General features: G+C 41.5%; 1 long non-coding RNA gene across 2 annotated transcripts in view; it reads right to left on the bottom strand.

Moving 5' to 3' along the window:
- LOC142743592 (uncharacterized) overlaps nt 1–17,214 on the bottom strand; it is a 365,206-nt gene that overhangs the window by 341,383 nt on the left and 6,609 nt on the right. For both annotated transcript variants that reach the window (XR_012881591.1, XR_012881592.1), the window contains exon 3: nt 6,318–6,482. This is a non-coding gene — a long non-coding RNA (uncharacterized LOC142743592). The remainder of the gene's footprint in view (nt 1–6,317; nt 6,483–17,214) is intronic.

The following is a 17,214-nucleotide window of genomic DNA, read 5'->3' as shown; positions in this document are numbered from 1 at the left end:
GCAGGTTAATGCATTGTATGAACAGGCTGTTAAAGAAACAGCAGCCGAGACAGAAGGGGAGATTATATCGAGTGCACCCCTTGAGGCCGTGATGTGATGTACATACTGTTACTAATGGTAACCCAGAGAATAATGTTGCCATGTCAGTTTTTGGGGGGAAACTAATGTGGTTGCTACTGGCAACCATCTGCTTTGTGCATCTGCGAGTGACCGTGATCAAATAAGTATTACTGAAGGACTGGATGAATTTCACAATGTGCAAGCTGTAGGGGTGACCCTGAGTAACATCAAAAGTTCTCTCATAGAGGTTGATAAAGAACATGCTGAGAAAACATTTCAGCATTTTGCAACAGCGAGAGCCAGTGAGGTGTGTGCAGTGGTGGATAGGTCATTGGACACTGACGTGCTTTGTAATAAACCAGGTGTATCTGAGAATATTTCCCTAGAGGTTGGGATTGTTGATGGTAACCTGGAGTACAGCCTGGCCATACCTAATGATTGTGATGAAATTGTGAATGGTGCAATAGATGTGACTGAAGCACCTTTAGAAATGTTGCCCCCTACAGGTCACTCCTATCTTGTAGAAATGAAGACTGATATAAAAAAAGTGGCAACAAGTCGAGTTTTACCACTAAGCAGGAGCAGGGCCCTAACACTGCTGTGGAGATGACCACTCTTTGGTCTAATAATCTTAACCCTGAAGTGTCTGAAGTGTGCCATGGGAAATCCTCCCTGGGTAGCCAGTCTGAGCATGTAAGTGCTGAGACACATATTTTGGACTCCAAGATGGAAGGGAGTAAAGCTACTGAAAGTGGTGTTGTAGCTGATAATACATTGCGTACCATATCCAATGGGGGTATATGTAATGATGCTCAGGTTCTTGGGTTCAGTGGGAGTCAGGCAGATTGTAGTGAGTCGAGTCAATGTACGTGCTCACCCTTGTCAGCACACAAAGTGTTAACTACTGACCGTTTTTGTGCAGTAACTGACGTAACATTGTCACATGAAAGTAAAATGCAGAGTGATAAAGAATCGTGTGCTAATACTGCAGAGCAAATAGATTATGCACCTTCCATAGAGAAAGGGCTACGACCCCATGTTGAGGAGATGGTTGCAGAAGATGACGTGTGTGATAGAGAAGTGCCCCATTGTTCTGGTCGGCACAGTCACCTGCAGTATATAGCGTGTACTCAGGATGAGATTGATATGATGATGCCCCAGTGTTGGGTAGGTGAGAGAGAGACAAATATGGAGGATGTAACTTATTCCCATGCTGTTAATGTTGAACTAAACAAACCAAGATGTGATTTTGAGGTGTGTTCAACAGAAAGGAACAAAGTGTGTCCCACAATTACTGCGAGAACTGATTTTTACGTCCCAGAGTTTGCTGCAGATCTATATGATTGCAGTGGAGAACATAGTGGTAATGTATACACATCTGTCTCTGAAGTTTATCTTGATCCTATTGAGTTGTCAGAGTACAAAATGGATCGGGTGGATCACACGGAGTCACATGACTGGGATGTATACTCCTCTTTACCACTGCAGGAGAAATTGGTTGAAACGTCTGATAAAGTAACACTTGACGTGGTTGAAGAAACTGAATCAAAATATTGTAAAGTGTTTGATATTGCAGAGAAAGTATGTTGTGTCCCTCCCCCAGTGGAAAGTACACATATTACTAAGGTAATGACAGACACGAGTCAAATATCTGATGTAGGACAGTGCGTCCGATTAGAAGGTATATCATGTGGTTTATGGGAGATGGTACCCCAATGCAGAAAGTTTGACCCTGGGGGGGGGGGGGTTGTAGTCAAGTGATCCCACCCATGGTTGTGATCAGGGAGGGGTATGTAGCAGTGTGGCTACTAGAGGATAGGATTTGGGCCGAGAATTATATATTTAAAAGGAATGTTACTAGAGAAAGTGTCCTTTCCTGTTCTTTATTAGGCAAGAAACCTGGAAAATGGTCTGGGTTGCTGGAGTGGAAGAGAATAGTAAAAGTTCCACTCCGTCTATAGGACAGTCCAGGGTTTGGGCTGTCTTATGAGTCTCATTAGCTGCCAGCTGTTAAGGCTCCTTTAAGAAAGGTGTGATCTATTCACTCAAGGTTCCCAGCCTGAGGAAGATGGGCATTGCCAGCCTGTGGGAGTTAGAAGATCTGGTAGGAACACATGTTTGTTGTGAGGTCCTGAGCAGAAGGCCTTTCACCCTGATAGCTAGGGAAGCTATATGTTTAGTTAGAGGCTGGACGGCCTAGGGTTTATTTTGAACTGTTTTGTAAAACCGCTTTCATGTATGAAGACAAAGCCGGTGGCGGACAGTTTTAAACCAAATCCACTGTGTTGGAGTAAAAATTCTTAAGTGTGCCAACCATCTTACCCTGGAGATGGCGATCCTGTGAGCTAACTTACCCCGAGTTGTCACAATATATATAGATGTAACATATATAATATATCTATATATATATTTGTTGTAACATTATATAATTTGGTTAGAAAAGGCACTATCCACTTGGACTTCTCATAATATTCTAAACTTTTTTTCAAATCCGCCTCTAAATGAAAATGAAGTGAATTCAAACACATATCCAAGAAGTATAAAAAAAAACACACTGTCCATTCCTTTTTCTTTTAATGACTGTCCTCTATTGTACAATGCCCCAGTTCTCTTGCTGGTATTTACCAGTGAGCATAAAATGGAAGAAGTCAGGCATAAAACTCCTTGTCAAAACACTTCTATTGCCCGGTTCATTGTTAAAGACGTGTTTAATAGCGTTTAAATTGAGGACTAAGAACTCAAGAAAGCACAATTAGAATGTATAATGGATATCTGCTGTGTATTGTTCTTATTATGGGATGATTAAGGGATCATCATAAATGGGTTAATGATGCTTGTATGATGCAAAATGACCTAAGTGAAGGTAATGTGGAGATAATTAGGACACTGTTACACTGCAAACTTTGGATGTAATCAATGTCCCAGCATGCTCGGCAATTAATTTGGTGCTTTACTATGTGCCCACATACTTGAGAATGGGATATTAATGCAGCAATGTGTAACTTATCAGTAACATCAACTGTAACTTCCACATTCAGAAGTAGAGATAATTGGATGTCTGGTGATGTCATGATGACATATCAAATGAAATATAATAGGTTAATACATTATACAGGGGCGTAGCTAGGGGGGGCAAGCGGGGCATGTGCCCGGGCGCAGTTCAGAGGGGGGCGCCAGCGCCCCCTCCTCCTGCACTATAATTGTACCTGTGTCGCAAGGACATTTGTAAATTGTAATAGACGTGTGGCTGTATCTGCGGGGGCGGGGGAGACTTTGTCTACTCGCGGGGGGCTTTACGGGGGGACTATATCTACAGGGCTGGGCTATATACAGGGGGACTATATCTACAGGGCTGGGCTATATACAGGGGGACTATATCTGCTGGGCTATATACAGGGGGACTATATCTACAGGGGGACTATATACAGGGGGACTATATCTACAGGGGGGCTATATACAGGGGGACTATATCTACAGGGCTGGGCTATATACAGGGGGACTATATCTACAGGGGGGCTATATTCAGGGGGACTATATCTACAGGGGAGCTATATACTGGAGTGGGCTGTCTATAGAGCACCATATCAAGGGGTGGGCTATATAGTATATAGCCCCCTGTAGATATAGCCCACCCCTGTATATGGTGCTCCATATATAGCCCACCCCAGTATATAGCCCCCCTGTAGATATAGCCCCCCTGTAGTTATAGTCGCCCTGTAGATATAGCCCAGCCCTGTAGATATAGCCCAGCACTGTAGATATATTCCCCCTGTATATAGCCCACCCCTGTATATAGCCCCCCTATGTATAGCCCACCCCTGTATATAGCCCCCCTATGTATAGCCCACCCCTGTATATAGCCCCCCTCTGTAGATATAGCCCCCTGTGTATAGCCCCCCTCTGTAGATATAGCCCCCCTGTGTATAGCCCACCCCTGTAGATATAGCCCCCCTGTGTATATCCCAGCCCTGTAGATATGGTCCCCCTGTAGATATGGTCCCCCTGTAGATATAACCCACCCCTGTATATAGTCCCCCTGTAGATATAGCCCACCCCTGTATATAGTATCCCACAAATAGCTCCCCCTATAGTGCTCCACAGAAAGCCCACCCCTGTATATAGCCCCCTTGTACATATAGTCCACCCCTGTATATAGTGCTCCACAGATAGCCCACCCTTGTATATAGTATATACAGGGGTGGGCTATCTGTGGAGCACTATATACAGGGGTGGACTATCTAGTGGAGCACTATATACAGGGGTGGACTATATGTACAATGGGGGGCTATATACAGGGGTGGGCTATCTGTGAAACACTATATACAGGGGTGGACTATATGTGGAGCACTATATACAGGGATGGGCTATATCTACAGGGGGGCTACATACATGGTTGGGCTATCTGTGGAGCTCTATATACAGGGGTGGGCTATATCTACAGGGGGCTATATACAGGGGTGGGCTATCTGTAGAGCACTATAGGGGGGAGTTATTTGTGGGACACTATATACAGGGGTGGTCTATATGGGGGCACTATCTACAGGGGCTCTATGGCAGGCACTATCTACAGGGGGCTCTATGGCAGGCACTATCTACAGGGGGCACAGTGTGTGTGTGTGGGACATGGTGTATGGTGCTATTATAATTAGAGGTGCAGTGTATGGCGCTATTATATTTAGGGGTGTAGTGTGCGGTATAATGATAACTTTATATTTATAGGTGCAGAAATGTTGGAAAAGTGAGAAGCTGAAGACATGTGAGCGGCAAACTGCAGAAATGGACCGGGAGAAGTCATCATAGAGGTCTGGACCAAATGGAGAAAAAGAACTAGACTCCGAGACGTCACCGGTGAGTCACTCAATGTAAATGTTTATTCTGCCTCTAATCAGCACTGTAGTCACTGTATGATCTGCAGCGAGATGATGGGTGGTATGATTATGATAGGATTTATTTTTTGTGAAACGGCATCTCTCAGCATAACCTTACCATTGTTCGGGCTATGCTGGGAGCCGTAGTTTTACGCCGTACAAACCTATACGGCAGGGGTTGCACAGCTGTATTTGTTCTGGGGCTGTATATATGTACTGAGCTTGGTTCTGGTGTTGTGTATAGAACCACATTGCTTGTGAAATGTACAAATAATTTTATGCTCGAGTCACATAAAAAGAAATGACACGTCGATTGGTAGAGAAAACAAACACGGCGTGGGGGAAGGAGATGTCGGGAAAGAGGTTGGGGGGGGCGCCAAACTGAATCTTTGCCCCGGGTGCTGGAGAACCTAGCTACGCCTCTGCATTATAAAACAGGGGAGATTCATCAGGCTGTCTCCTGAGTTATGGGAGTTACAAAGGAAGCATTTTATGCCTAGACAACGGGTGGGCCTATAGTAGAACCCAGCCGCATAGGAAGACTGCATAAATCGGTAGAAGGATAGTACAATGACTTCTTTTTATTGACCAATAATGTAATCATGCTAGATGATGCTCACTGTACAAATAATACATTTTATAATGTGCATTAAGGATTCTATATAGCATGTGTTTATTAGTGAGGTCAATGGGGGTTAGGTTGAAAGATTAGATACAGCTTTGACTTTCAATGAAATCATCACATCTATCTATCTATCTATCTATCTATCTATCTATCTATCTATCTATCTATCTATCTATCTATCTATCTATCTATCTATCTATCTATCTATCTATCTATCTATCTATCATCTAAAGTATGCAACTGTATACCAGTATTTATTTGTAACCTCGAATATATGGGGTAAATTCTGGAGATCTAGCTGCTAAAAATTATAACTAAAGTTCAACTTAGTATCGGAAAAATATAAGGGAAAAGTTACTCAAGTAGCAAAAAAATATATCTATGTACAGTAACTGTCTACAGTCCGTCGATTGTATACTCAATCATTTGGGCTCCAGACTTCTGTCTTCAGTTTTTGACATAAAACTACTTCCTGTCATATTACCTCTCAAGGGGTTAATATTGTGGTCTCCCGGTAACAAAAAGCCTAAAATTTTCGGGATGTATGTAAGGCTACGTTTTCACCCTCTTTCAGCTTTCCCTGGCAAACCAATCACTGTAAAGGTCCTTTTACGTGACCCAATATGGTCCATGAAAATGAGCACCAATTGACAAGCAAAAGAAAAAAGTCAGCAGCAAGAAGTCACAGGTGTGCTCACCCAATATTACGTCCTGGGATCTGTAGTCATAAACATTTGAACAATTATCACATAATTTTCACTTACTTTGACCACATGGATCCTCTTAGAGCCACAGCTCACCAAGCAACCTCAAATCTCCAATGATGTCCTCCAACTCTGTGATGTCATCCTACTGCTGCTCGATCAATTCAATTTTCTAATAAATCTTTATGCAAAACAGAACAATGCACTGGTGGGATGTCAGGGTACCTGAAAAAAAAAAGAAGATGCCGATTGATATAACCAATTTTAATACCACTAAGGGCACCATTGGCAAGCTTTCTATAGTATGTCTGTGTTCACATGGGTTTCCCCACTTTTTTATAGACAGAAAACAAACTGCACATAATTTGAGGTGATGTTTTTGACATGCACCACTTTTTTGTTTTTATTTTTGCATGTTGTAGGGTTTTTGGGGTCAGTGGTGTTTTTATCAAAATGCTGCATGCTCTAGGTATGGAATTTTTTCTGGTGGTTTTTCTCCATAGGATTCTATGTAGAACTTCCAAAACATTTTTAAAAAGCTGATTCAAAATGCATTAAATATAAAATGCCACCAAAAGTGCATGTACTGTACATTTAAGAGCCGCTAGCCTTTTACGTGGAATTTTTATATGACGTTTCAAAAACTAGACAAAAACCTTAGTGAAGGAGGCCTAAGGCGAGTAAACGCTGTGTGTGAATCCCGTCTAAGGTCACTGTCACACATTACACTGGTTGGTATTCTGCTTCAGTATTTGGAAGCCAAAACCAGGAGTAGCACCTACTGTCACGTTGGGTGCGTGGACCCACTGGGCCATACCGGTATGGAAGCTGGCCAACAGGACGCAGGTCACAGTCTATAGTTCGTATAGTGTACCTGTGGCAGCTCGGACAGTAGCAATGACCGGCTCGGCTGGGACTTAGGCAGCAGGTAGACATCAGGTGTGGAGTAGAAGGACAGGCGTGAGATACAGCACAGCACGACTACAGCTCAGCACGGCACTTGACCAGGTAGCACGGGATACAGGATACATGTACAGGAACAGGGAACACTGGGAACTGGAAAACACTAGAAGACCATTTGCTAGACAAACTTAGGGTACGACAACAACGCTAAGGCAAGGGAGGAAGGGGGCTGAGCCCTTCTTATAGTCCAGGCAGGGTACTCATGGGCTAATTTTAACATTAACTTCAGGTGCGCACGCTGGTCCTTTAAGAGCAGGTACGAGCGTGCGTGTGCACCCTACGGGACCCGGCCGAGGTAAGCCGAAGTGAGCGCTGGTGTCTCCTGAGGAGGAGACTGGGGCCAGCACTTGCAGACCCATGGCTGCGGCCGTCAGGAGGTGAGTGAGCCTGATGGCCCACGGCTATGGACATGACACCTACGCAGAGAAAAATTAATGGAAAGATTTATTCTTCCGTGTTTTGGAGCCTCTCCTGGTTTTGGATTACGAATACTGAAGCGAAAGACTGACCAGAATACTGCTGTGTGAAAGTGGCCAAAGGACATATTTCTGAAGAGATTAGATAGAAAAGAATTCACTTACATACAGAAAATAAATTAAGAACATGAGTTTCCAAATCTGCGGTAAAAAAATAAATAAATAAGTAACTTAAGTTAGCAATATACAGGACTGCTCTTTTGATATAGATTATATCTGTATGTAAACTGTAAAATAGCATTCTATTTATAAAAATAAAAGCACGCAGGTTAGGCCCCTCTCACACGGCAGTATTTTAGTCAGTATTTTGTATTAGTATTTCAATGCCAAAACCAGGAGTGGATCCCGGAGAATAAGTACAATGGAAAGATTTGTACCTCTTCCGTTTTTCAGACCTGCTCCTGGTTTTGACTTACAAATACTGACCAAAATACTGCCATGTGAAAGTGGCCTAAATCTGTTGATATTTATAGAAGAACTCACATGATCAACTTTTTATTGCTTTATAATTTTTTTTAAATATTTTTCTGATTTACGTACTACACATTTATATGTTGTTAGTGTGTCCATAAACCTTATCCGTTTATGTTTTACTACTTATTTGACCCCTTTTTGGTTTATATCTTGAAGTATTTAGATTTATTTTCATTTTTATATACTAATTATTATATAAAAATATAAAATAGTATATAAAAGGATAAACTAAAAAATTTATATTTTTATCAATAGTATTGATTATTGTGTTACCTCCTCTTTTTATTTATTAGTTATTGGTCATATCTAACACTAAACACTTGTACCTTTTGATAAAGTGAACTGGTATCAGTTGTTATACCATCCCCCTTCATCTCTTTTTTTTTTCTGGATTCTTGTAAGAGTAAATATATAGTTAAAACTCTCTTCCAATAAAAATATAAGGTCTAGTGACTTTAAGACTACAGGGATTTTCTCGGCAGACCTGTAAGTGACAAACAATATATCTTACCTAAGATTTATAGAAATAAAGTGAATACAGTTGTAATGCTGGATGTTCTTTCCAATAAACATATATCACAAGGGACTTGGATATGTCTAGCGCTTACCAAATTAGCTACCTTGTCGTAAAAAATTTTTAAAGTGAAGCGCCGCTTTTGTGGGGTTATAAGAGTTTATATAGTATATAGCTCCTATAACTTATATAGAATATTATCAATAGTGAGAAATAGCTGCACCTACTGTAGCTCTATTATCTAACTCATTTGCAGTTGTTCTTTGCCACATTGCAACAAGAAGATTTAGGTCAGGGCTACACTTAGACTTTTTGTAGTACTACATAATTGATTTTAACTCGTGAGTGATAGATGCAGTCCAAGATTGCATGCAACTCAATGTACTCATTTGGACTTCAGCTGAAGCTCAATAGTTAAAATCCATAATGTAGTACTACTAAAAGTCTAGGTGTAGTCCTGGTCTTAGGGTTAAGTCACACGTGGCAGATTTTGTTGCAGAATGTTTTCATGGTATTATTCAGTCACTATGTGGTGGTAATATGTGGTCATGGCGTGGCGGTATTATTCAGTAACAGTATGGTAGTGTTCGTGACCGCATTGTGACCAGCCGATTCCTACAGCATCTGCTGTGTAGACTGGAAGTCTCTTTCACTATGCATTCCTATGAGACGCTCAATGTGAGTCTCATGGGAATGTATCATATCATATATTGTCAATCTGATAATTAGAGGTCTGATTCAGGGCCCTTTTACACCAGCCAATTAGACCGCTGGGCCCCCCACCGATCACGAGAATGGGCTTACCTTGCCGTTCCTGGGAGCCCCATAGTAATGGAGGGGTAGTGCGCATGCTCAGCCATCGCTCTATTTATTTCTATGGGTTGCCGAGCGCTATCTTCGGCAGCTCCATAGAAATTAATGGAACAGTGCCCGAGCATGTGTACTACAACTCCATTCCTATGGGGCTCCCAGGAAAGGCAAGGTAAGCCCATTCTCATGATCGGTGGGGGTTCCAGCGGTCGGAACCCCACCGATCAGATATTTAGCACCAATCCTGTGGATAGATGACAAATATTGATTTTGGAAAAACCCCTTTAACATGACACTTCACACATTAAATGCGCTGTAGCAAGAAATTTTAACTTGAGATTTTCAATGGCTTTTGTTGTGTTATGTGATAAGTTATCACGCTGCAGCAAGTAATTAGGGTCAAGTTAAAGGTTGCTACAATTATACTCTACATTCCATAGAGATAGTCCATGCAGCTGGTATGGGGTCCCTTGAAAGATGGAGACCAGCCCAGGTTGGCTGCATCTCTTATTTTAATGCGCGGTGAGAACATTTTCTTGGATCCCTCTCCACAGGTCCTACAATATTAGCAAACAAGAATATGAGAATTTAACCAAGGATGGTGAAAAGGTAGATGGGTAGCAACCAAAAACTAAGACCTCCTGGCCAGGTGGCTAGGGGTATGGTGGTGGGAACTAACTGGGAACCAACTATGTTCTACTCTAATTTTAAAAGTGCCAGGCACAGGAAAAGTGTCTGATGGGCCGCTGCTCTCCGGCTTCTCCTTGGCCAGCTCAGCTTGATTGACAGGTATTTTCCTATACACACCCATACACACACACACACACACACACACACACACACACACACACACATATGTGTATGTATGTATATATATATATATATATATATATATATATATGCATGTCCCTGCCTGTATGCTCTAAACGGAGAAAGGAGATCGGCCATCATCATGTGCCATTACAACTGTCCTGTAATTGACAAAATGGGGGGTAACGATTTTAGATGTGGGTGGGGGGCTTAAGAAATGCACTAGGAAGTCCTATGTTCCCTCTCTCCAAGCGATGACTTTTTCCACTGGAGTCTGGGTCACCTATCCCTTACTCTGGCTATAGCAATATGAAAATGTCATCATTCCTCAGAATAAAGACATCTCAACATGATCATTTCTGCCTTGTGATCTTAAAGCACAATATGCCCCCTGCTTAATGAACGCTCCTGTACGACTCATACAAAATTACAAAGTACTAATTAGAGTTGAAGGGAAAGGGGAAGGAGGCCGATATTATTCACTCCGTCTCCTAATAATATCACTAACATCTCTCTTTATTATCATAAGTCTCCAGGGATTGATATTGTACTTTGCTGCCTTTCATACTAAAGGATTCAGATTAAAGATTTAATATACATTTAAAATGAATGGAATAGAAGGCAAAACCATCTTCATAAAGATATTACCACATATGTGATTGTTGGATCCCATGCGCCTACTCATATCTGTTTTTTCTATTGGCTTTATAACATCATTAAAAGCTATGTAAACCTTTAAATATTTTTTTTTTACTAAAACTATGTATCATAGTGTTTAATGCAACTCTGTAATTGTTTTTTAATAAAATAATGCTTTACATTTTGAGATACAGCTTTTATGTATCCTGAATACATGGAAGCTGTATCTTGTGCTGAAACCTGAATGCGTCAAGTCAGCGGCACTGACGGCTTCGGTGACAGCACACAGGATCCAGCTGTTATTGATCAAAGAACTGAGAAACACACAGGACCCGCTGTCACAGAAGCTGTCAGACCTGCTGACCGGACAGATTCGGGTTTCAGCAAAAGATACAGCTTCTATGTATTCAGGATACAAAGCAGCTGTATCATAAAAATAAAAACTTTTTTTAATAAAAACTAATAACAAAGTTCCATTAAACACTATAATACATTACATTATATTATATTACATTACATTATAGTAAAAATAAAACGACTTCAAAAGGTGTACATAGCCTTTAAGTCCAACATGTACATGGGGTCAGTGTTTAGCACAGTAAGCAATGGTATTTATGTTTTCACTAAAGGAGGTGTCACAAGATGATAGTCACTTAGATAATATGGGTCTCATGATAAAAGCAAAAATAATATGGCTCTATAGATTCACAATCAAAGATTGATGTATCCAGTATACATTGCACCGATGGTACATGAGATGAGCACTTAGGGACAGAATTTTATCAAAGCTTTTCATATAAAAGTATAAAACCCCTTTAAATAGACTTATCTCCAATGTACAATGGTATTTATCTTACATAGTTACTGTAACGTCCGTGGTCGCTGACCACGAACTCCTTCCATCCAGTCGACGCCCTTCTCTCAAGAGATGTCTGCACATATGGCCGTCCTGCTCCACAGTGACCACCAGGGTGCGCTCACGAGCTCAGTCCAGACTTAAAAAGCCAGAGCGCACGCATGTTGGATATTGAGCTAATTGGTCCCAGAGCACCCTGGGCTATAACGTCCCAGCCCCATCATCCCAGGCCTGACCGTTGTTGTCGTATTCCAAGTTTGTCTTGAAAATGGTCCCCTATTGTTTCCTGCTCCCAGTGTTCCCTGTTCCTGTAGCCTGTATCCTGATATATTGCCATGCTGAGCTGTAGCCGTGCTGTGCTGTATACCACGCCTGTCCTGCTTCTCCACGCCTGACGTCTACCTGCTACCTAGTTCCAGCCAAGCCTGCCTTGCTACTGTCCGAGTTGCCACAGGTAACCTATATGAACTATAGACTCTGACCTGCGCCCTGTTGGCCAGCTGCCATACCGCGAATGCGGTACGGCCCAGTGTGTCCACGAACCCTACGTGAGAGTTACATAGGCTGAAAAAAGACAGGTCCATCAAGTCCAACCTTTCTCAATAAATTACACATCATTCATTGCTTGATTAGTTATAACCCTCAATATGTCAGTAAATAATCATCTAGCGCTTTGACTACTCTAACTGTAAAGAACCCTTTCCTATATTGATTTCTGAACCATCTTTCTCCCACAGGCAATGAATGTCCCCTGGTACTTTGTAGAGTCCTTTGGAAAGAACAGATTATTATAACCATGGGGACCCCTAGAAAAACTTAGAATGGGACCCCGCTCCATAAGGGCATAAAAGGCTTTTGATTATTTTGGTCTCCACTTTTGTACCTTAGGTCTTCTCCACCTTTTCTCCAATGATCTGCATTCATTTTCATTTGCTTGCCATACATTATCCAAAGTTATCAACTTTGAATGAAGATGGGCCCCTTAGTTGTTGGGCCCCCACAGCAGGTGCTGAATCTGCTACTCTAGAAGTTACACCCATTATATACTTCGTAATAAAGGAGAGGTGCCTGTAGTGCAACATTGAATTTGCACTATGGAAAACCACAGACAACATACTACGATATCACAATTAAGAGGCTCTGTCACCACATTATAAGTGACCTATATTGTACATGATGTGATCGGCGCTGTAATGTAGATTGCAGCAGTGTTTTTTATTTGGAAAAACGATCATTTTTTACGGAGTTATGACCTATATTAGCTTTATGCTAATGAGTTTCTCAATGGACAACTGGGCGTGTTTTACTTTTTGACCAACGGGGCGTTGTGGAGAGAAGTGTATGACACTGACCAATCAGCATCATACACTTCTCTCCATTCATTTACTCTGCAGATAGCGATATAGCTATATCCCTATGTGCAGCCACATACACATACACTAACATTACTGCAGTGTCCTGATAATGAATATACATTACCTCCAGCCAGGACCTGATATGTATTCAGAATCCTGACCACTTCTGTAGCGTCTCTGTGATTTACAGCATAGCAGGCGTAGTGTTGCGAGATTATGCTGTAAGCTGTCATTCACAGCGAGATCTCGCTGTGCTGTGGTGTAAATCACAGAGACGCTACAGAAGTGGTCAGGATTCTGAATACACATCACATCCTCGCTGGAGGTAATGTATATTCATTATCAGGACACTGCAGTAATGTTAGTGTTTGTATATGTGGCTGCACATAGCGATATATACACTCCTCTGTACAACGCCCACTTGGTCAAAAAGTAAAACACACCCAGTTGGTCCATTGAGAAACTCATTAGCATAAAGCTAAAATAGGTCATAACTCCATCAAAAATGATTGTTTTTCTAAATAAAAAACACTGCTGTGATCTACATTACAGTGCCGATCACATAATGTACAAGATAGGTCACTTATAATGTGGTGACAGAGCCTCTTTAACTATGGCAAATGAGTCAAAGTTACTGCATTGGCGGCTCTGCTACAAATGACGTGAGAAATGTACCTACAGTAAATACCTCTTATACAGTTCAAGTATTCTATTACCTTAGGTATGAAGGGTAAATTATATAGGATCTTGCAATGTTATTTCAACTGCCAGCAGCTTTGACTCTTGGAAGACTGTAATAAGCCTTGTGATAACCTCATATGCTGCTATAACAAAACATAAAAGGTTCAGTTCCGTTTTATAGAAATTATTCTACTAATGGACATGTCTCAACTCATTTTAAAGAGGCTCTGTCACCAGATTTTGCAGCCCCTATCTGCTATTGCAGCAGATCGGCGCTGCAATGTAGATTACAGTAACGTTTTTATTTTTAAAAAACGAGCATTTTTGGCCAAGTTATGACCATTTTTGTATTTATGCAAATGAGGCTTGCAAAAGTACAAGTGGGCGTGTTTACAGTAAAAGTACAACTGGGCGTGTATTATGTGCGTACATCGGGGCGTTTTTACTACTTTTACTAGCTGGGCGTTCTGACGAAAAGTATCATCCACTTCTCTTCAGAACGCCCAGCTTCTGGCAGTGCAGACACAGCCGTGTTCTCGAGAGATCACGCTGTGACGTCACTCACTTCCTGCCCCAGGTCCTGCATCGTGTCAGACGAGCGAGGACACATCGGCACCAGAGGCTACAGTTGATTCTGCAGCAGCATCAGCGTTTGCAGGTAAGTAGCTACATCGACTTACCTGCAAATGCCGATGCTGCTGCAGAATCAAATGTAGCCTCTGGTGCCGATGTGTCCTCGCTCGTCTGACACGATGCAGGACCTGGGGCAGGAAGTGAGTGACGTCACAGCGTGATCTCTCGAGAACACGGCTGTGTCTGCACTGTCAGAAGCTGGGCGTTCTGAAGAGAAGTGGATGATACTTCTATACACAACGCCCAGCTAGTAAAAGTAGTAAAAACGCCCCGATGTACGCACATAATACACGCCCAGTTGTACTTTTACTTTTAAACACGCCCAGTTGTACTTTTGCAAGCCTCATTTGCATAAATACAAAAATGGTCATAACTTGGCCAAAAATGCTTGTTTTTTAAAAATAAAACCGTTACTGTAATCTACATTGCAGCGCCGATCTGCTGCAATAGGAGATAGGGGTTGCAAAATCTGGTGACAGAGCCTCTTTAAGGAGCACCATATTGAGGGCTTCGACTTGTTGCAAAATTTCTCTGGTAATATTAAGATTCATAGATCAAGACACATAGGGCTAGCGGCCAGTTTTACAATAATGACCTACAGGAAATGAAGTCATATTAGGCTACGTTCACACCAGCGTTAGTATACGTTTACCTCTCTTCCATCAGAGGAAGAGAGGATTGAATGATTAAATGGAAAGCAACGGCTTCCGTTAGAATTACCATTAATTTCAATATTATAATTTTTTTTTTCCAGTTGCTTTCCGATTGTCTCCATTCACTGGGTTTCCGTTTTTTTTCACAGAAACAAAAGTTCTGCAGACTGCACTTTTGCTTCCGTCAAAAAAAAAATGGAAACCTAGCGAACGGAGACAAACGGAAAGCAACTGAAACAAAGGAATTACCATTGAAATCTATGGTAATTATAAGGGAACCGTTGCTTTCCGTTTAATCTTTCGACCCTCTCTTCCTCTGACGGAAGAGTGGTAAACGTATACTAACGCTAGTGTGAACTTAGACTTAGTTGTCACATTTTTTTCTCTTCTGAGAAACTGATGGTAAACTATCATCTGTCAGCAAGTTTAACCAATAACTAAGTGACAGTTTTACCCTCAGATAAGATCATTTCAAGCTTCAAACCAATATGGCTGCACTTCCTACTTTTACTTTTGTAAGAAAAATGGGCGACAAATCGACAGGGTTGCCAACCGTCCATAAATTACAGGGTAGTCCATAAAAATAGGAGATTTTTTTTTCCAGTATCCATAAAAAGAATTGATGCAGCTGTGATCTTTTTAAAATTGGAGGAGCTTGTACAGAATATTGGGATTGTAGTTATCATCATTTTAGAGGTCACAGTACAGGATGCTAATGTGTTCATATCCGTATTCTTAGCTATAGACATCTTTAAATTTATGATTCACTATAGTTTTTTCAATTTGTAAAAAAAAAGTTTGTCTGGCTGTGATTTTTGCATAAATTGTCCTGAAAAGATAAATAAATCAGGTTGGCAGCCGTGCATATCAAATCGGAAAAATGTCTCTGTAAGCTAATAAAACATAATCACCGAACTATGGCTACCGCTTTAACTTCTCTTGCTGGGATGAACCTACCATGTGAGGCTGCACAGGGCCCCTGACCTGGACAGTCTGTAATAATAGGGGACATTTTTCCAGTGTCCGTAAAAAAAAAATGTGTTTTGATTTATTTATTTTTATCTGGAGGAACTTGTTTAGGTGATTATCGTTGTAATTATCCTCATTTTACAGTTCACAGTACATGCTGTTATTGTATTCTAAGCTAAAAACATATATTACTTATGCATTTTATAGTTCAACATCCAGAAAAAATAAAAAATCAGATTGGGGGACACTGCCACCCTAAAATCAGCTTCTTACTGTCTATTGGATTAAATGTAAAGGATTGACCTAATGAATTTTATGTCTCAGTTACTGGTGGATTGTTAGAGAGACATAAGGGGGTGATCTATGATGATATAATGGAGAGCAAGGGGCCCATATACTGTTCTTGCACATGAACCCTCTGCTGTCTGTGTCCACCCCTGTGGTAATGTACTAATAAATGGCCAATTTTATGTTTTGGACCTCCTCTTTCACATAGTAGCAGGTGGAAAATATAGTCTGGATATTTATCTGGGACTCCTCTATTGATGACATGCCACAAGGGTCTGGGAGATTGGGCCCTGTTCACACAGAGTTTTTTGCAGGCCGATTTTGATCTGCCTGCCCGCCGTTTGCCGTGTTTTTCGCTGCGTTTTTCCGCTTGTGCCCATTGAGCGCCACGGGCAAAAACGCTGTGAAATACGCTTTCTCTGCCTCCCATTGATGTCAATTGGAGGTCAGAGACGTAAACGGCCGAAGATAGGGCATGTCGCTTCTTTTTCCCGCGAGCATTTTTCTCCACTCGCGGGGGAAAAAAACGCCTCCCCCTCCCATTGAAATCAATGGGAGGCATTTTTGGACATTTTTTTTGGTGCGTTTTCCGATGCGGTTTCCGCGTCAAAAAAAAGTGTCAAAAAAAATCTGTGTGAACAGGGCCTTAAAGTGTTTTTACATGGGCAGATATTTTCTGTGTTTAACCACCTTTAACAAATGCCAATCTGTGGCACAGCACGTCGATTGGCTCTCGTAAGCTTATTTACAAGGCGTATCGCCGATAATGTACGATCTTTACTACGATCCTTTGTCCTCATGCATTTGTATCATGTGGGCAGCACATCTCCCTGTTT

Source organism: Rhinoderma darwinii, chromosome 2 (assembly GCF_050947455.1).
Source record: "Rhinoderma darwinii isolate aRhiDar2 chromosome 2, aRhiDar2.hap1, whole genome shotgun sequence".
NCBI lineage: Eukaryota > Metazoa > Chordata > Amphibia > Anura > Rhinodermatidae > Rhinoderma > Rhinoderma darwinii.
The sequence above is the reverse complement of the archived record's forward strand: the minus strand, read 5'-3'. Positions and strand labels throughout refer to the sequence as shown.